At 56.5% G+C, this 19,896-nt stretch overlaps 2 long non-coding RNA genes across 2 annotated transcripts; both read right to left on the bottom strand.

The window, feature by feature from the left end:
• Positions 1 to 149: 149 nt before the first annotated feature.
• Positions 150 to 19,557, bottom strand: LOC116534022. The gene is made up of 3 exons (XR_004261556.1): positions 19,547 to 19,557; positions 18,797 to 18,801; positions 150 to 1,384 (listed from the first exon to the last, which is right to left on the bottom strand). It is a non-coding gene; the product is annotated as an uncharacterized LOC116534022 (long non-coding RNA).
• On the bottom strand, positions 8,356 to 11,410 carry LOC116534021. The gene is made up of 3 exons (XR_004261555.1): positions 11,295 to 11,410; positions 9,713 to 9,837; positions 8,356 to 8,891 (listed from the first exon to the last, which is right to left on the bottom strand). It is a non-coding gene; the product is annotated as an uncharacterized LOC116534021 (long non-coding RNA).
• Positions 19,558 to 19,896: the final 339 nt, after the last annotated feature.

The following is a 19,896-nucleotide window of genomic DNA, read 5'->3' as shown; positions in this document are numbered from 1 at the left end:
AGTCATGCCCTACGAATCATAAATTCTCATCATAGGGGTTTTATTTAATCCTGCATATCATGACTTACTTTCCAGCCTGACTCTGGCATAACATTACAAGTCAGTGAAGAAAAATCAAAGCATTTTACCTCAAAACGTGTTTCTTTGCCTTATTTTGAAAAGGCTCTGCAAAGCTGTTCTTTGTGGGGGAAATTTGCATCTGTAAAGAATCTATTAACATAACGATCTTTTTCTTCCAGAGAGACCCTCCCAATTCTAAAGAGATTAAGTAAGATCTGAATAGGAAACATTCGTCATCTGTTGTCTCTAAGGACAGCCACTATAAGACTTCAAAGAACTTTGGTCTCCACAATCTTTATCTTAGCCTGAACATTCCCTTTCTATCAATCCCAGGTCTTCAGACAAACTCAACCGTCAACCAGAAAATGTTTAAATTCACCAATAGCCTCGCAGCTCTTCCCCCCTGCCCCCACCTTTGAGTTGTCCCGCCCTTCTGGACCAAACCAATGTATTTTTAAAATATATTTGATTGATGACTCATGCCTCTCTAAAATGCACAAACCAAGCTACACGCCGACCACCTTGGGCACATGTTCTCAGGACCTCCTAGGACTGTGTCACGGGCCACGCTCACATTTGGCTCAGAATAAATCTCTTCAAGTATTTTACAGAAAACAAACCCAGCATTTTACAGAGTTCAGCACTCTTCATCAACAGCCCTGGTCACTCAGCTGGCACTCCTGGTGGGCTGGGGCAGCCCTCCCCCTTCCGCTCCTGCCTGACTGCCTACCTGCTGTGTCACTCCTGCCTCGGCCTCCAGAGTTCTGGGAATACAGGCAAATATTCTTTATAGTATGGCAGCTTTTCTCTTTAATTTTTTTTTTAACTTTTAAACTTTTTTGTTAAGAATGAAAACAGAAACACATTAGCCTAGGCCTACACAGTGAGGATCGTCAGTATCACTGTCTCCCGCCTCCTCATCTTGTCCCATCAGAAGGTCTTCAGGGGACAGTGGCGCACCTGGAGCTGTCACCACCTCTGCTAACAGGGCGGCCTTCCCAATCCCTCCCGAGAGCCCTGCCTGAGGCGCTGCTGGACGAGGCGTCGCTCTTAGAAACGTGGCGACTGCTTGTGCGCACATCAGGCACCGTGAACATTCCTGTCCCTGAATGAAAACCTTCCACGCTGAGGTCTGTGCTTCCGCCTTTTAAGGGCCCGTGGAGGTCCGCAGAGCTGCTGCTAAACCCTTCGGTGTAGACTTTCCGGGGCGCACCTGCGTTTCTGCAGTTGCCTTTTCTCTCGCGACCCTCGTCCTGTTCAACAGCTCCTCCCTTGTCAGTTCTTCAGGAACCCCCTCGGGGCGCTGCTCAGCGCCGTCCTCCTCCTGCAGGCTGGCCACAGCCTTGCTGAGTGCTGCCACCTCCTCATCCCGGGCACACCCTGGGCAGTCCTGGGTGAACCCCTGCGCGCCGTCCTCCAGATGCCATTCACGCAGGCTGTGGAAACGGGCACGCTCTGGAAGGAGAGCGGCCAGACCGGCCTCGTGTGAGCAACTCGCTGTTCGTTCACGCGGGTGCGGGCGGGCTGGGTCCGGAGAGAGCCAGTGCGGGCGGAGGGAGGGGAGGTGGTTTATGGGCTTGGGGTGGGCAGTGGAAAGTTACGGAAGTTACAGTGTAGGGCAGTTTTTTGCAAGCTGGGTCGGGGTCGTAGGTTTGCGGGCTGCGAGGGGCTTGTAGCCCTGAAGTCAGGAGGTTGACCGAGGTCGGTTACAAAGTCCAATGGCCTTGTCGATGGACGGTCGCCTAAGAGACAGGGGAAGAACGTCTCAGGTTAGCTAGGCGCCCCAGGGGTTGGCCGCTCTTCCGCTTTTCAGGAACTTCCAGCTACTTCAGATTTTCTGGTTCCTGGAGGCCCTCCAGAGGCGCATGTGCACGCCGCGCGCCATCAGTCAGCCCAGAACACCTTATACGCACCTCGCAAGCACGGCTTGGGACGTCACCCCCAGCTCAAGCGAGGTTTCTGCCGCAGCCCTCGATGCCATCCTTCCGCAGCTGCGTCCGTGCCTTCCCGGTAGACTCCTGAGCTGACGCTGTGGCCTGGGCAAAGGGCGTCCTCGGCCCGCGGGCCTTAAAAGCTGCTGCGAGTGCTTGGTCCATCGGCTGGGTGAAAGGAGTGGTGTTTGGAGGGAAACCACTGTGACAGGGATGAAAATCACCAGCAAGAGGTGGCTGTGTGGGGGCGTCACCACCACCAGGCAGGACCCTAAAAGGAACTGTGTTATTCGGCAACTCAGCAGGGCCTCTTGGAAGAGGAGTGGGTCATCCCTGACTGCCTTACCCCTGCGGAGCCCTGGCCCTAAGGTGCCCCGGCCCTGAGGTGCCCTGGCCCTACGGAGCCCCGGCCCTGAGGTGCCCTGGCCCTGCGGAGTCCAGGCCCTGCGGAGCCCCGGCCCTGAGGTGCCCCGGCCCTGCGGAGCCCCGGCCCTGAGGTGCCCCGGCCCTGCGGAGCCCTGGCCGTTGTGCTCACTGTTGCCCTTGAAGGCCCCGGGTTCTCACCGTGCAGGATCTCACTCAGCCTGCAGCATGGCCACCAGGCAAGGCTGTTACTCCGTCCTTTAAAGCCTTGAAACCTGGCACTGACTTGGCCTCCTTACGGACGAAAGTGAAACACCTATGCAAAAATTACATCAGTGAGAAAGTGATGGCAGTGAACGAGGCCTGAGCTAACCCCTCCCATCTTACCTTTCCCTGAACTGTTCCTGGGCTAACTTGGGAAGAAAGTTAGGCTGTCGTTTAAATGAAAATAGGCCGTGCCCCAAACTCAACTGCTTTTGCAAAGCTGATGGGAGGCCCTCAGGCTGGGGAGGAGAGGAGTCCTGCGAAGGCGCAGACAGGAACGATCTCCAGCCTTTCTATCGGAGTTTATAAGATGTGCAGCTTCCCCGATTACACCTGCAAATAGCATCACTGTCGTAGAACCCGAGATTGGCTTTTTGAGATCTCTTTCCAGGTTTCCTGCATGGCTGACACCTGTGGCTCCACTTGAACCTGTCAACCCCTGCTCCTGTGGCCCGCACAGAGGCGGTTCAGCCCACAGGAGGACAGCTCCTCCTGTCATCCTGGGAATGATTTCAGTAGTGACTCAGTCTCCCACATGGTGTGGCCAGACTTGTGTCTATTAAACTATTTCTCCGCAAAAATGCCACGGTCTTTCTCAGTGCAGTGGACAGGAAAAACCCTTGGGCAGTTACCAAAGTCCTTTCAGGCATCTGTTTCCAGAATAGGGAGGTTTCCTCCATATTGAAGATTTGCTGTGGCAAGTAAATTTCCTGCATAATCGAGTTCCCAGAAATGTCTTCAGCTGCCTTCACGTTGGCACCCACAGTCTCAGCACTCACGTTCACATTAGGTAATGCATAACCATCCTCGAATCACGTAACCCACCCGGAACTAGCAGTAAATCTGACACCAAAGTCGGGTCCAGCTTTTCCTTTCTTTTTCTTATGTATTTATTTTTTTAAGATGGGATTTCACCATGTCGGTCAGGCTGGTCTCGAACTCCTGACTTCAGGTGATCCGCCCGCCTCGGCCTCCCACAGTGCTGGGATTACAGGCGTGAGCCACTGTGCCTGGCCCAGCCTTTCCTTTCAACATCAGAAACAAACTTTTTGCTCTGGCTGTGACTGCCATGGTGCTGAAACTGCCTCTGCAAAAATTATAACAAAAAAGTATGGCAGTGAAAGAGACAATTCACCTAACTGACTCCATCTTGCTTCTAACCTCCAAGCTGTCCTTGCTCATTCCCAGGTGCAGGCTCAACCAACTTTGGGAGGAACTTAGTTTATAGTGTGAAAGGAAAATAAGTCTTGGGGCCCCAAAAGCACTAAGCCAAAGGGAAAAGTCAAGCTGGGAACTGCCGAGGTCCCAACCTGCCTCCTGTTCTATTCCTGAAAAAGATGGCTATTAGGATTAAAAAGCTGCATGCCTCCTTCACAAGGAATTTCCTATGGACAAAGGACAGGCAGAACCAAAGTCTCACTCCTCAGCTCACTGAGATAAATGCATATCTGACTGCCTCTTTTGGACAGGGCAGTCAGAAACTCAATCTACCTATGACGCAGAAGTCCCCTCCCTGCTCCGAGTTGCCCCACGTTTGTGGCCATGGGGCATATGTTGATTGATGTCTCCTGTCTCCCTGAGATGTGTAAAACCAAGCTGGGCCCGAACACCCTCGGCACACGTTGTTGGGACTGCCTGAGACTGTGTCACAGCGCGTCCTTAACCTCAGCAAAAGAAACTTTCTAAATTGGTTGAGGCCTGTCTCAGATATTTTGGGTTCAAATGCCCAAGGGACATATGAAGCTTCTTTTTTTTTCTTTGCAGCTGTCTTATTTAGGGGTCAAAAGGGAGGCAGGTTGCCTTACGCAGTTCCCAGCCTGACTTCCCCTTGGCTTGGTGATTATCTTATGGAGCACCGTCGTAGATGTGTTCTGTCGTGGACTGAAACATAAAGAAATTTATAAACAAAAGAGGTTTGGCTCACGGCTCTGCAGGCTGTACAGGGAGCATGATGCCGGCATCTGCTCAGCTTCTGGGGAGGCCTCAGGAAACTTACAATCATGGCAGAAAGGGAAGCAGGATGCCTTCACATGGCCAGGGCAGGTGGGAGAGGGAAGGGCAGCCATTTTCTTCCTCAGTGTTATGGAAAGGGTGATGCCTCCTGCTGTTTACTTAGGTTTCACAAAATGCAGTGTCTACCCCTGCCGGGGTGCTGAAGGAGGGTCCCGGGTTGAGACAGCCACGCCCACCCTATATCCACGCCCCCCTCATTTCCAGCCATTTGAGTTAGCCTGGGCCACGGGTCTGGCTGATGGCCTGTGAGTAGAAGCGATGCCCCGTGCCCTGTGCAGAGACTCTGGGGGCCGTGTGTTCTAGTTGGGAGTAGCAGATGCAGTGGCAAGGGGTGTGGGAGTGAACCCCACCTTTATGGTGAGAGCCGTAGGGCCCTCTGTGTCTGTTGGGGGTGGTAGGCCCTGTGTGGTCCAGTTCCCCAGAGGAGGTCCCTTGAGCTGGAGCTTGAGGGGTGACGGGGTCCCTCGTGGGAGGTGAGTTTGTGTCTTTACCCCCTCTCTGTGGCTCCAGCTGCAGCAGGTACAGGACCTTGATGGCCTTCAGCCCAGGAGGAGAGGCTGAAGATTCAGTCCCCCAGTAGCTTCAGAGTGTGGCCCTCAGGGAGGCCTGGGTTAGACAGGTGGCCTCCTGAGATGTGGCTCCAGGTCCCAGGGGCCTGGGGCTCTGGGATGAGCTGTGAACTCCCATGCAGCACCAGGGACTTGCCCCAACACTGTGCTGAGAGGCTTGGCCCATCTTCTGCCTGGGCCCCCCTGCCCTGGGCGTCCTCTAAAGGTGCCTGCAACCCCCGAGCTGAGGCGTTTGTGCAAGAAAATGCAAAGCTGCAGAACCGCGGCCGCCTAGGCAAACCCTTTCCAGGAACTCCCCGCGCCTTCCACACATTGCTCTGTCCACAGCCCCAGGCATTTGCCTTCCCTTTTCTTCACCCCTCCAACGTTGGTTTTCTCTGTTCTCCCTTTAGAATTGAGTAGGGGGTGCAGGGGTGAGGGTGTGTGTGGGGAGGGGTGTGGGGTGGGGAGGGAAGGGGGCTTCCTGAGGGTCAGTTTAGGATGATGCCTCTTTGACCACCACCCCCGAAGATGAAACCAACAATATACCAAATACCGCGTGTTTTCATCTATAGTGGGAACTAAACAATGAGAGCACGTGGGCAGAAGGAGGGGACGACAGACACGGGGTCCTGCTCGAGGGAGGAGGTTGTAAGAAGGGACAGGTTCAGAAAAAAAACACCAAACTCTTGGGTACTGTGCTGAGTACCTGGGTGATGAGCAATCTGCACACTGATCCCTCGAGTCAGTTTACCAATATAGCAAACCTGCACATGTACCCTTGAATAAGAAATAGAAGTTAAAATGGAGAGAGAGAGAGAGCTCTCAGCTGATGGGCGTGTTGGCTCATGCCTGTAATCCCAGCACTTTAGGAGGCCAAGGCAGGAGGATTGCTTGGGGCCAGAAGTTCAAATCCAGCCTGGGCAACAAAGCAAGACCCTATTTCTATAAAATAAAAATAAAAATCAGCTGGGGGTGGTGGCACATGCTTATAACCCTAGCTACTCCGGAGGCTGAGGCAGGGAGGCTTGCTTGAGTTCAGCAGTTCCAGCTTGGGCAACAGAGTGAGACCCTCTCTCTAAAAAAATAAAAACGGCCGGGCACAGCGACTCATGCCTATAATCCAGCACTTTAGGAGGCCAACATGGGCAGATCACTTGAGGTCAGGAGTTCGAGACCAGCCTGACCAACAGAGTGAAACCCTGTCTCTATTAAAAATTCAAAAATCAGCCGAGTGTGGTGGTGCACGCCTGTAATCCCAGCCACTTAGGAAGCTGAGGTACAAGAGAGAATCGGCTGAACCTGAGAGGCAGAGGTTGCGATGTGCCGAGATCACACTATGCACTCCAGCCTGGCTGGAGGGAGAGACTCCTTCTCGAAAAGAATGAGTGAATGAATGAATGAATGAACGCATGCGTGCCTCAGTCCCCTTTGTCTTGGTTGGGGCTGAGCTCAGTCTGTCCTGGAATCTCCTCCCCACTGCAGAGGTCTGAATGAAGCCAGTCTTGCCAATTTTCACGAGTGTCTGGTGGGCACTGTTTTACTTTTTTTTTTTTTTTTTTTGAGGCAGAGTCTCACTCTGTCGCCCAGCCTGGAGTGCAGTGGTATGACCTTGACTCACTCCATCCCCTGCCTCCCGGGTTCAAGCAATTACTGTGACTCCTCCTCCCAAGGAGCTGGGATTACAGGCGTGCGCCAACACGCCTAGCTAAATTGTTTGTATTTTTAGTAGAGACAGGGTTTCACCATGCTGACCAGGCTGGTCTTGAGCTCCTGGCCTCAAGGGACCTGCCTGCCTCAGCCTCCCAAAGTGCTGGGATGACAGGTGTTCTCCTTCGATGCTGGGACCCCTCCCCGTGCTATGGCACCCACTTCCCCAGTGTGAGGGTGAGAGCGCTGGGGAAGTGGTCCATGAGGCAGCTCTGCCCTGGGCCAGAAACCCAGATGCAGCCCTGCCAGACCCCTAGCCGAGGGGCAGGGGGCTGTGCCACCATTCAGTGGGTGTGATTGAGCGCCTACTGCGTGCCCGGCAATTCCATCTGCTGGGGATAGAGTGATGGCAGAGGTGATGGCTTCTGCATGCACAGGCAGGCAGGTGGTCTGTGGCGGGGCTGGCAGGGGGTCTGGGGGTACACCTGGTCCATCTGGGGCTGTGGGGCAGGAGAGTCCCCCCCATTGGCCCTGCAGTGTGAAGTCTGGGAGATGGTGAGCTCTGGGACTGGATGTCCTGGGTTCAAATTCCAGCTCTGCCTCTTAAGATGCAGCCTTGGGGAAGTCACCAACTTCCTGTGCCTCAGTTTCCTCCTGGGGAAAATGGGGATGACGGTAATCTTGGCAGAGGGTTGCTGAGAAGGCTGAGCGCATTTAGAGCCTAACAGCTTCAGCAGGCGCTTGGCCACTGTGGGAACTCGGTGAGGGTGAGCGGTTCCCTCAGCGGCCTTCTCAGCAGGCTTCATAAGACGGGATGACGTTCCTGCGCCATTTGAGATGGTTTTGGACCCTTCCTCCTCTCCCTCTTTGCCCCCTTCCCTCTCCCTTTCCCCTTCTTCCCTTTTTCCTTCTTATGGGGAGCCAGATGGCAGGTGCTCACTTGGGGCCCTGGGCACCTGGAGTCTCACAGGCTCGGCTGCCATTGGCTGTGAGCTTCGGCAGCCCCCGCCCTTCCTGGGCCCCAGCCTCTCCATCCATAAAACCAGAAGGCTGCCTGGAGGTTCCAAAAGTTGCTCTCGGCCCTGACCCCTGCCCACATCTGTCTGTTGAGGAGGCTGGTGCCACTCTGTGGACAGCCGGTTTTCCGCCTCTTCCCGGGTCTGTGGGGAAGTCACCCCTCTCTTTGATTGTTTTGTTCAAAGAGGGAGAATCCGTTTGGTTCTGTAAGTCATAACCTGCCATTCTCCAGGACGGTTCTGACCCATAAAATGAGGGCTTCTGTAAATGTCAACCCGGAAGGTTAATGGGTGCGTTTTCAGAACACTGTGCCAGGAAGCTGCCCTGAGCGCATCCATGGGAATGGTCCTGGGACAGGCAGCCGCCTGAAATAGACACCTCCCCTGCCTGCTTCCTGTTGCTGTTTGTCAGCCACATCTGCAAGCTTCTGATGGAGCAGGGGTCAGGTGGACGGAGAGGAAGCTTCTGAATATTTCTAATCCTCAGCTGCATACGAAACTGCAATGAACTTAGTGGTTTCAAAGACACATATTTATCTCACGGTGCAGCAGGTCTGAAGTGTGAGTGCAGCTTAGCAGGGTCCCCTGCTCAGGGTCACACCAGGCTGCAATCACGGTGCTGCCAGGGCAGTGGTCTCAGCCAGGGCGGTGGTCTCAGCCCAGGCTCGGCCAGGGCAGACTGTGCATCCACACTCACCAGGATGTTTGCAGTATTCAATTCCTTGCTGGCTGTTGACCGGAGACTTTTTGTGCCTCAGTTTCCTCCTTGGCAAAGTGGGTTGATATTTCCTGGGCACAGGGCGCTCTCCCAGGGCCAGCTCACACACAGCAGCATGACCAGTTATGATCTCATGCAACGCCATCACGGAAGCTGTGCCATCGCCTTGCTGGGTTCTGTTGGTCAGACACAGGTCCCGGGTCCCAGGTCCCGCTCACCCTCAGGGGAGATTAATCAAAGGTGTCAGCGCCAGGAGGTGGGGAACCTGGGCCACTGCAGGGTCTGTCCTCCACTCTCTGGATTGGTCCAAGACCATTTCTTCTTTGCCCTTGAACACACAACACACACGGGCACACGCAGACTCAGCACAGGCTTGAATAGCACCACGATGAGGTCATGTCAGACAAGAGGGGACGTCTCCCACCCCTCACCTCCCACATGAGAGGCAGAGGCCGGCCTCTGTTTTCTGGCTGTGGCCCTGGGCCGCCCTCCCACTGGGTCTCTGCTTCCTCATCTGTAGGGGGAGGAACTTGGACTTGGCAGGGGTCCCTGGAGGATTCTGTGCCGACAAAGCCCATCTCCTTCCCCAGGCTGCAGGCCCCGCATTTAGGGGTGTTCTCCCACACAGTCCCTCTGTACACACACACTCGAGGGTCTACTCCGTTCACCTCACAAGGCCACCTGCCCCCTACAGCCCCGGGAGGCGTGGCGCTCTATCCTGGCAGACCCTAGGCCGTGGCTGCAGCAATCGGACCAGCTTGAGCATCGGCCAGTGAAGGTGGAAAGCAGCCTAAAGCCACAGAATCGCCTACGTGGGACTCTGGACCCAGGTGTGGAGGGCACTGGGCTGACAGAGTGTGCAGCACCACATGCCCACCAGCAAGGGACAGAGCACCCGGTACCAGAGGGGGCCTCTGTCACAGCTCCGGCCTATAGAATGGAGATCTCAGGTGGCCTCGAGGATGGAGGACTGGGTGGAGCTGCCAGGCCACACGCCTCAGAGAACCCAGCACGGAGCTAGTGCCCAGTCAGATACAGGGAAGCTTCCGCCCCGATGCCCACACAGGGGTCCTACCACCAATGGGGGTTAGGTGGACACAGGCTTCTCTTGGGAACAGAATTCCCTTCCAGGAAGAATCTGCTGCCCACCTGTCATGGGCTGAGTTTGTCCCCTCAAATCCATGTGCATCCGGGACTTCAAAATGTGACCAGATGTGGAGCAGGGTCTCTGCAGATACAATCAAGGTAAGATATGATACTGGGTTGGGGTGGCCCTAACTCAAATGACAGTGACATTATGAGGAGTGGACACACCCACACGCGGGATGAGCCCGTGAAGATGGAGGCAGGGGTTGGGCTGTGGCCACAAGCTGAGGAGCACTGAGGCTGGCCAGCAGTGCCCGGGCGCGGGAAGGGCCAGGAGGGTGCTCCCCAGGGCCTTCCTCCGCAGGGGGCCCACCGACACCCGGGTGTTAGACTTCTGGCCTCCAGGACTGGGAGACAGTAAGTACCTGTGGTGTGAGCCCCTTCATTTGTGGTACTTTGCAACAGCAAACTCGTTTCATGATTAGGAGCCGAATATATCCCCAATTAGAAGGGGAGTTTTTTGTTCCCAAAGCTCCCTCCTGTCCTCGCGCCCCCACAGCAGGAGGGGTGATGGTGAGGGAGGCTGTTCAGAAGCAGCACCCGTTCTGTTGCCTGTGGCGCTGGCGTGGTGGAAGGGGAACCGTCAAAGCGGCGGCCTCTTAGGAAGACTTCTCTTACAGCCTGGGCTGCCTGCCCGCTGGGGTCCCAGTCGACCCAGCACTGCTGCGCTGTGGCTACACCCAGCAGAGGCTCTGGCGATCGGTCAGGCTGGACACAGGGCAAGGCCCCAGGCTTCCCTATGGCTGTGTCACTGGGGGTGTGGGCAATGTGCAGGCCAGGAGCTCCCAGTTCCCTGGGGCCCGCCAACCCAGCTGCCCCTGGTTCCCGGGAGTTCTCTGCCCCTGTATCTCCCAAGCCCGAGGCCCAAAACCCAGGGACCTCCTCCCTGTTTTAAATTCAAGGCCACTTCCCAGGCCTCACCTTAGTCGACTTCCGCAGCACTTGCTGGGGGCCCCTCGGGCTTCCTGAGGCTTCCAGAAGCTTCCTCTCCTCTCTTTGGCCTGGGCCCCGGCTCCTGGTTCCCTCCTGTGTCCCCGAATCTCTGGCTGTTCTTTGGTGCCCTGGCTGCTTCTCCACCCTCCTCAGTGTTGAAGTTCTGGGAGGCTCTGAGCCCCTCTCGTTCTTACCCTCCTGGCTAGCTTTGTCTCTAGCAAGCGCTCGTACGCAGCTCTGTGCCGAGGCTTGCAAACCTCAGCTTGTCCTGGCCTTGCTCCCGAGCTACAGGACAGGGCCTCTCCCCATGGCTCCTGAGCCCACGGCACCCTCTGCACCCCCCGCACCCATCCACGCCTGCTCTCTCTTGCTTCGCCTCCAGCCTCTGAGCCTCTGAGTGATTTCCTGTGCCCAGTACACTCCCTCCCTGGCACCCAGCCCTTGCCCAGGGGGCTGCTTTCCTCGCTGGCTCCTGAATTGGTGGGCATCTTGGTGGTGGCTGCTGGGCAGGTCTCAGGGTGGGGCAGGGGCTGCATCACGGGTCTGCACTGCATGGAACTGACATGGCATGGTGCAAACCCCTCAGCCTGGCATTCAGCGCCGTTCCCATGCTGCTCATGCCCCCACCTCCTAGGCTTTCCGCATGGCACACCTGAGTCTCCTGCAGCTCCCTCAGGGCTCAGCAACGGCCCCCACTCACTGAGGCAGTGAGTCCTCTCTGCCGGGGCTTGCTCTTCTTCCCGCCAGGTCCCTGACCAGTGTTACTGCCTTCCCTCTTCCTCCAGGATGGGCTGCTGCCCTCCTCCCCTGGAGCTGTGCCACCTCCAACCTCTCAGCCGGCAGCTCCTGCCCCACCCCACTCATGTCCAGACCTGGGCTCCATGCTGACCCCCAGTGTGCACGGAGGTCCTGCCGTTCCTTGGGTGTGGACCTGCGCTGAGTCTGCATTCACCTGCACTAGCCCGTCCACCTGGGAGGAGGGTCCCATCGTCCTCCCTGTGGGGAAGATGCTTGGCAGAGCTCTTCTGGGTCTCAAGGGTCTGCTTCAAACCCTTGCTCCAGCCCCTGCCACACTCCATGCAACCTGGCCACACCTGCAACCTGTACTCTGAGGTGGCAGCCCTGCCCTGCTGGTGCCAGCCCCTCTGCCTCACCACCCCAGTCCCTGAGCTCCCTGGGGCTGGACACCACTTCTCTGGATTCTAAATCGGCCCCCGCAGGGTACCTGTTCCTGCATCTGCTGCTTCCCCCCGCCTCCTGATCTGGGTCCTTCTGAATCTGGTCATGACTCACCTTCTGCTCAGCCCACCCTCCCCTTCGTGCTGCCCCAGCTTCAGAGGAGTGCCCCCTTGATGTCCCACTCCCTCCACCAATGACAGCTGATCTGTCCTCTCTCCTGGCCGCATGAGCTCTCAGGAAGAGGCAGTGCTACACCGAGGGCCCGGGAAGCCTCTCTAGGTCCCTGTCCCCACCTTCCAAAGGAGGGCTGGGACAGAGGTGGCAGAAATCGTGGCTGGAGCAGACTTCTGACCCGGCGCTGCTCCAGCTGTGACTCCTCACACCCCTCAGACTTGCATCTTCCATCTTCGAACAGGAGCCTGCAGCCCCTGAGGAGGCGGCATCTCTGCCCGTGGGAAGTCACACGCACTGAGGCTGATGCAGGTGCTCCAGGCTCAAGGGTGCAGGAGGAGCCCCCCACCCTGGGGGGCCAGAGCTCAGCCCCAGCTCTGCCACATTGACCTCCTGGGCATCCTCGTCTGCAAGACGTGGGGTGGATGGAGAGCCACAGGGGTCGCCTGTGGCCTTGAACAGGCAGCTGGCATGGGGGGCACGGTTCACGCCCTGGTGGGGGAGGGGAGCAGCAAATGTGCGCCAGCTGCACTGTTTTCTGCCTGCACAACCCCAAGAGATGGGTGTCCTCACTCAGCTGGGCATTCAGATGAGGAAGCAGAGACAGGCTGAGACACTTGCCCAAGGCCGCTGGCATGGCTAGGCTGTGTGTTCCCACCCAAATCTCATCTTGAGTAGTGATCTGCAGGTGTGGAGGGACAGACCTGGTGGGAGGTGACTGGATTGTGGGGCGGTTCCCCCATGCTGGTGCTAGTGAGGGAGTTATCATGAGATCTGACAGTTTTGTCAGGGGCTCTTCCTCCTCCTCACTTCTCTCTCCTGCCGCCATGTGAGACGTGCCTGCTTCCCCTTCCACCATAGGCCTCCCCAGCCACGCAGAACTGAGTCAATTAAACCTCTTTCCTTTATAAATTACCCAGCCTTGGGTATTTCCTTGTAGCAGTGTGAAAATGGAAGACTACACACAGCAAACCACAGCACCAGAGTTGGGGACCAGGGCAGTGTGGCTCCAGGTATGCGCTCCTGATGAGGAAACGGGACACCAGCTAGAGAAGGGGCCCTCCCTGCTTTCATGGGGACATTCACAAGGAGACCTGGTGCTCAGTGCAACATCTGGGGGCCTCCCTGAGACCAGGACCCATGGGCGTCACAAGCTCCTGAGGGGCCGTGCCCTGCCAACACTGCTGGGCGCGTGGGTACAGAAATACTTTCAATAGAAGCACAGCAGAAGGGATTTCTCCCAAACCCTCTGCTACCCAGAAAACTGCGTGGACTGGAATTCTGCATTTCTCTAACATTCTGTTTAGCCAGACCCTGACTCCACCAAAAACAAGCCCTCAGCTGACTGCTGGGGTGGGCGGTGGTGACTGTCCTTCCAGCCCGGGCACTGTTCCACGCTCAGTGCTGATTTGGCCTCACTTAACCTTTGCTGCTGGGCTCTGCCACATCCCAGGGTCCCTGTGTGACCCGGGCAGGCGCCTTTCCCCCTCAGCCTGGGGTCCTTTCCGGCTGGGAGGTGATGGCCCTTCCCCAGGGGAGGCTGCCAAGTGCTGTGTGTGCACTTCCTCCGTGGAATTCTCACCTCCCGGGCCAGGCCCTGGGCGGAAGGAGGCTGCTGGCCCCACGTGGCCTCCCCCGCTGGAGGCTCTGCCAGAACCCACGTCTGCAGTGCTTGGAGCCATTTCTTGGCACAAATATAAAACACAACTCCACTCTCTCGTGTTCCAAATGAGAAATGCTGCTTGGGGAGCTGGGCCGGCCTGGCCACCGGCCCTCGGTCAGCAGCCTGCCACGGCGGGGCTACGAGAGCCTCATCAGCAGAGCTTCCCGGAGGAAGCGGGGGTGGGATTGTCAGCAGGCGGGCCTGGGATGGAGCTTCCCCACCGGAACACAGCTGGCTGCGGACAGGGAGTCAGCTGCCACCCGGTGGGACGAGGAGGCCTGTGGCCATAGCAGGTTCCCGCCTGCAAGCGCCTCCCAGGGCTCCGCAGCTCTGAGCCCCCACAGCTGGATGGAGCTGTGCTCCCCGCGGAGGCGTGGCCAGTTCCGAGCAGGCACTGGGGGGTCTTTCCCTCCACCTCAGTCCTTGCCTACGTGGGCACAGCAGAGGGCCTGCTCACACGATGGGGCCCCCAACCAGGCAGGGCCAGGCTGTGTCCCCACTTGGAAAGTGAACAAAGAGGGACACGTCCATTTGAGGGGCCGGCTGATAGTTTAGAAGCCCGGGATCTCCTGGCAGTGAATTATTCTGCAGAGTAACAGTGTGTGCAGGGGGATGCGGCCGAAAACCCCGGGAGGGGAGACTGCAGGCCTGAAGCGCTTCCATCCTCCGCCCGGGCCTCCGAGCGCAGCGTGCATCCTGAGACCGTCCTGTCGTCCTTCCCTTCTTTCCCCTTTCCCTCCTGGCCTTTCTCCTCTTTCTCCTTTTTTCTGTTTCCTTCTTTCCTCGCTGAAGCCAGAATTCATTTCTGCTACTTGCATCCGAAAAGGGTGCACACAGGCAAGCTTGCTGGGACCCTGGGTCCCGCCCCTGGCCACCTGGAGGCAGGGCTGCTGTCCGTGTACAGACAGGAGTCCAGGCGAAGCCTGAGGAGCTACTGTGTGATCCGGCCCCAGCTCCTTCACCCGCCCTGTCTCCGGGTGACTGACAGACCTGGCAGGAGGAAGAGCCTTGAGCCCAGAAAGTCCAGGCCCTCCAGGAAGCTTCGGTGTGACCTCACATCTGGCAGGTTTTTTTTTTCTTTGAGGCGGAGTTTCGCTCTTGTTGAGAGGCTGGAGTGCAAAGGTGCAATATCGGCCCACTCCAACCTCCGCCTCCCGGGTTCAAGCGATTCTCCTGCCTCAGCCTCCCGAGTAGCTGGAGTTACAGATGCCCACCACCACACCCAATTTTTGTATTTTTAGAGAGACGGAGTTTCACCATGTTGGCCAGGTTGGGCTCAAACTCTTGACCTCAGGTGATCTGCACGCCTCGGCCTCCTGGAGTGCTGGGATTACAGGGATGAGCCGCCGCACCTGGCCTCACATCTGGCAAGTTTTGTAGCTCAGGTTTTATGTGGGGTCCTGAGGCAGCCCCTGGGCAGTTTCCTGTGGCTGTGGGAGGGTAAGGAGGGACTTTAGGACGTGATCTTGTTATTAGCAGGGACTGCGGCTGGAGCTTGACCTGCTGGGCCCTGCGGGTGGCTCTGGGTGCCACGGGTTGTGTCTGTTGTGTGGGTTATTGCCTGGGCCTGGGGAGCCCACAGGAGTCTCCAAGCCCCCTCCCAAGTGACCCCCAGCCAGGCCTAGCCACCTGGCCCCCTCTGCCAGGCTGCCGAGTCGAACCTGAAGGAGTCACTGCTCAGGCATTCGGGAGTGTCTGTGGGATGGAATGGACCCGGTCCTCAGCCTTCATGGCCGGGGTCTGGCTGACCGACTGTGGACATAAGGTTGCGGTGCCTCGGTCTGCAGGTCCCCGGAGTGTGAGGTGCTGGCCGCATGCACCTCCCATGAGCCCACAAACAACCCTGTGTTCACTGCTAGATCCCGAGGCTTTGGTCTGCTGGGTTTGGGGCAAGCCCCTTCCCTTCCTTTACAGCTGCGCACCTGTAGAGTGCGCATCCCCTGTCCGAGCAATCCCCTCTCCTCGGTGTCCTTGGCTGCCTTCCTCCTCCTCCTCCTTCTCCCACCACCTATTTTGGGACCCGTTTCTCTTCTTAGCCGTGCCACTGGCCAGCCCAGCCTCAGGCACCATCCCAGCCACTGCCCTGGAGGGCTGGCAGCTGGCAGAACCCGGAGAGCGCCCAGCCATCACCCCTCTCTTGAACAGGTGACAGATAACATTGGGGTTACTGTGGAAGCTGGAAAATAGAACCCAGAAGCATCTGAGATTTTGTAGTTCCAACTCTTCTCTAGTGACCAAAACCCACCAGGATGTTGCAGAGGCCACGCTGAAGCTTTAAAGAGTTCCTCTCCTTTGCAGCCCTGAGGATGGAAGAGGGAGGGAGGGAGGCCACCGAGGAAAGGGGAGATGGTCCCACTGGGCCTTCCCTGCCTCTCGTGTGATGGTGGCCGCCCCAGAGTGGCAGTGGGGAGTGAGCAGCTATGTAAGGTGCCCAGGCAGGGGCACGCGGGCAGCCTTGTGTGACGTGGGCAGCCTTGGGCCAGGTTCCCTAGAAGCAGAGCTGAGATGGGGATTCCTAGTCATGACGATTGCGGGTGCGTCCTGAGAAGCTGCTCCCTCCCCCAACCCCGAGCCCAGGGCAGTGCTGGCCTTGGGCAGCTTTCCCTTGCAGGGGGTGCTCCAGCTGCCGGGAGGGTCGCTGGCCCTGAAGGGTCAGGACCAACAGTTTTCTCTGCAGTGGTTGTTTGTCCCCATTTCACAGATGAAGAAACAGAGGCGTGGAGAGACCCAGGGCCTTGCCAAGGCCCCACAGCACACCCAGGAGGGGCGATGCTGGAGTCCTGCACCACGTCGCTGTTCTCACCAGGAGGAGGCCCTTGTTTGCTGCGTCCAGTGACCCCGTCTCCACGCTGCAGGCGGGAGACCACAGCCAGGTGTGAGCCACAGAGAGCGCATCATAGGGAAGCGAGAGCAGAGGCACCCACTTGACTCTGCCCTACGTGGGGCTCCAAGCCACGCCTTGCCAGAGGCTGCGAGTCCCTGGGCATGGCACCCAAGGGGGTGGCCAGGTAGGCTAGAGGGTGAGTCTGAGTGACATGGCATCCCCATGGAGATGCTAGTGGCAGCGGGTACCTGTGTCTGCAGCTCCAGAGCGAGGTCCGGGCTGGGCATGGACACGGGAGCCATGCCATGGAGGGGCTTGCTTCTATCTGCAGCTGTGACAAATCACCAGGAACTCCGCGGCGGGAATGGCTGAGACACGTGCTGGGCTCTCACTGGACTCGGGTATCCAGGTCCTGTGGGCTGAGGTCAAGGTGTCGGCAGGGCTGGGTCCTCCTGGAGGTTCCAAGGGAGAATCCGTTCCCTGCCTTTTCCCGAGTTCCTGGGCTAGGGCCCCTTCCTCCATCTCAGGTGTGTCCCCTGACCTTTCGCAGCCATGTCCCCTTCGATGGGCCTCCTCTTCTGTCCCTTGCTCCACACTGAAGGCCCCTGTGGTCACACGGCCCCCCTGCCAGTCCAGATGGCCTCCCTCCAAGGTCAGCGGTGAGCTGCTTACATGCCTGTGTGGGTTCTCTGACCCTTGGCCACACGGCTTCACATAGTCACAGGTCCTGGAGATTCGCACTGGGATATCCTGGGTGAGGAGACTTACTTTGCTGACCCCGGATGACAACTGGAGCAGTGGGAGGAGAGGAGACCCGGCTGTGTTTGTAGAGAGGCGTGGTCCGCAGGGGGTGTCAGGAGGAGAGGGCCTGGGAAGGAGAAAGCATTTGGTTTGGACATGTTGGGTGTCAGGTGCCTGTGGACGGCAGGGTGGAGCTGGTGGGGAAGGTAGGGGGCTGCCCTGGGGGTCTGGCGCATGGAGGAGGGAGTCATGGGGAGGAGGGGGCACAGGGTCCCCAAGGTCCTGGGTCTGTGCTGCTCCCCACCCTCCTCCCGTGCCTGACACCCATGGCAGTGACCAGCAGGGGCCATCGTCACCCAGTGAGGACAGGGAGAAGCTGAGTCTGGCCTGAGGTGTCCTGGGGGATGAGCTGGCACTGGGGTCCCACTGGTGAAGGGTGAGCGTGGAGATGGGCCAGGAGCCTGCTCCCTGAAATTGTGCATGGCGCAGAAGGTCAGGAACGGCCTGGCGGCCCTGTGGGAGACTGGTTACTCCCATCTGGTCCAGCAGAACCCCAGGCAGCCCCGTGGCAGCATGGTGGGGGGTGTCTATGCTGAGGGATGTGGCAAATGCCCAGAATGCCGTGAGCTTTAACAGCAGCAGTCACAGCAGTGTGCAGGCCTGTCCCTGAAAACACACAGTCTGGGAAACGTCCAGAGCGACAGGCCTGAAAACGTTAAGAGCGCTTCGATCTGCGGGCAGGTTACGGGGTCTGCACTTGCATTTCACTGACTGCGGGAGTCAGAACGATGACCCCCCGAAAAAATACCCACCTCTTCATCTCTAAAAGCTGCCTATGCCTTTACATGGAAAGGGGACATTGCCGAAGTGCTCACGGAGCCTGTGATCGGGAGGTTATCCTGGTTTGGTGCCTGCCATTATCCCAAAAGCCAGGATCCAGAACGTCAAAATCCTGAAAGTCCAAGTCCTCAAAGTCGAAAATCCCTAATATCCGACTGAACCCCGAAACCATGACAGGTTTAGAGTTAGGTTCAATCAAGGCTTCTAAAGTGCATTTCAAGGTGTTAACAGTAAAGTTTGTTTTTTTCCATTTAGCAAAATGCATTTGGCAAAAATATCCAGATGCACGGACCAGCCATGCAGAAGGGTAGTGACAGACACTTTGGCTGAAAACGGCATCATTTGCCTGCACTGGCATTCCCTCCAGCTGATGAAATTCTAGGAGAGCCGTGTCCTAAAAGATGAGAAGCACTGTTCATTGAGATGAGAGACTTTGAAAGTAGCCAGTGATCACAACGCCGGCCAGCTCTCCCGGACCATCCCCGTGCAGCTGCCGTAAGCTAGCCCTGTCATGCATCCTTTTAATCCACCTGGTCATATATTGAATTTTCTTTTTAGTTTGTAGTTTCCATTTTGTTTTTCCCATTATTTTTATTTTTGGAGACAGAGTGTCACTCTGCCACCCAAGCTGCAGTGCAGTGGTGCAATCTCGGTTCACTGCACCCTCTGCCTCCCAGGTTCAAGTGATCCTCCTGCCGCGGCCTCCCAAGTAGCTGAGGTTACAGGTGCTCGCCACCACGCCTGGCTAATTTTTGTATTTTTAGTAGAGACAGGGTTTCACCATGTTGGCCAGGCTGGTCTCAAACTCCTGACCTCAAGTGATCCGTCCACCTTGGCCTCCCAAAATGCTGGGATTATAGGCGTGAACCACCGCGCCCGGCCCCATTGTTTTTGATTATCAACATGATTTTTTACGATTTGCTGTGCTATTATTTCATCTTTGCATCATTTCCAGGACAGAAGGCATAAATAGTGTAAAGACATTGAGGGTTCTAATTTGTTGTGTGCATTTTTTACATATTTGACTCCATGAAAATGCATTATCTCAACATCGGCTTTATGTGTAAGCGTTGTGTGTGTACATAAAGTCATTGAAAGTTCCTCAATAAATGAAGCGATGTCCTTTTTGTACGCCTGCATTTATGAAAGGTAAGTTTCCCAAGGCCTGGGCCCTTGGGGTGGCTGCCTGTGCAGTGCTGACCCTTCAGTTTCTGATGGATCTTGTCACAGGATGTAGGCTGTCCATCATGGGCTTTCAAATGACTGCAGTTACCTCGGGAACTTCTTTATGAATACGGTTTGTCTGCTCATCACCAAATGTCTATACTTGCAAAAATATGTCTGTTCTTATTGCCGATTTTATTGTGTAAAGTAGCCTAGGAGGTGTTCCATTGGGTTTTCATGTTTCTCAAATAAATCTCCTTTAAAAAGTTAAATAAATGTCTTTTTTTTTTTTTTTTTTGAGACAGAGTGTCACTCTGTCAACCAGGCTGGAGTGCAGTGGCACAAGCTCGGCTCACTGCAACCTCTGCCTCCTGGGTTCCACTTATTCTCCCACCTCAGGCTGTGATCTCAGTAGCTGGGGCTGCAGGTGCCACCACGCCCGGCTAATTTTTGAATTTCAGAAATGGGGTTTTGCCTTGTTGGCCAAGCTGGTCTCAAACTCCTGACCTCAAGTGATCCATCTGCCTTGGCCTCCCAAAGTGCTGGGATTACAGGCATGAGCCACCAAGCCTGGCCGAAAATGTAAATAAACGTATTTTAAAGCATTTAAAAAAATTATTTTCCAGAATTATATTTTGAGGGTTTGGATTTTTCTTGATTTCAACATTTTGG

Source organism: Sapajus apella, unplaced genomic scaffold (assembly GCF_009761245.1).
Source record: "Sapajus apella isolate SASKATOON/1434 unplaced genomic scaffold, GSC_monkey_1.0 scaffold85, whole genome shotgun sequence".
Lineage (NCBI taxonomy): Eukaryota > Metazoa > Chordata > Mammalia > Primates > Cebidae > Sapajus > Sapajus apella.
The sequence above is the reverse complement of the archived record's forward strand: the minus strand, read 5'-3'. Positions and strand labels throughout refer to the sequence as shown.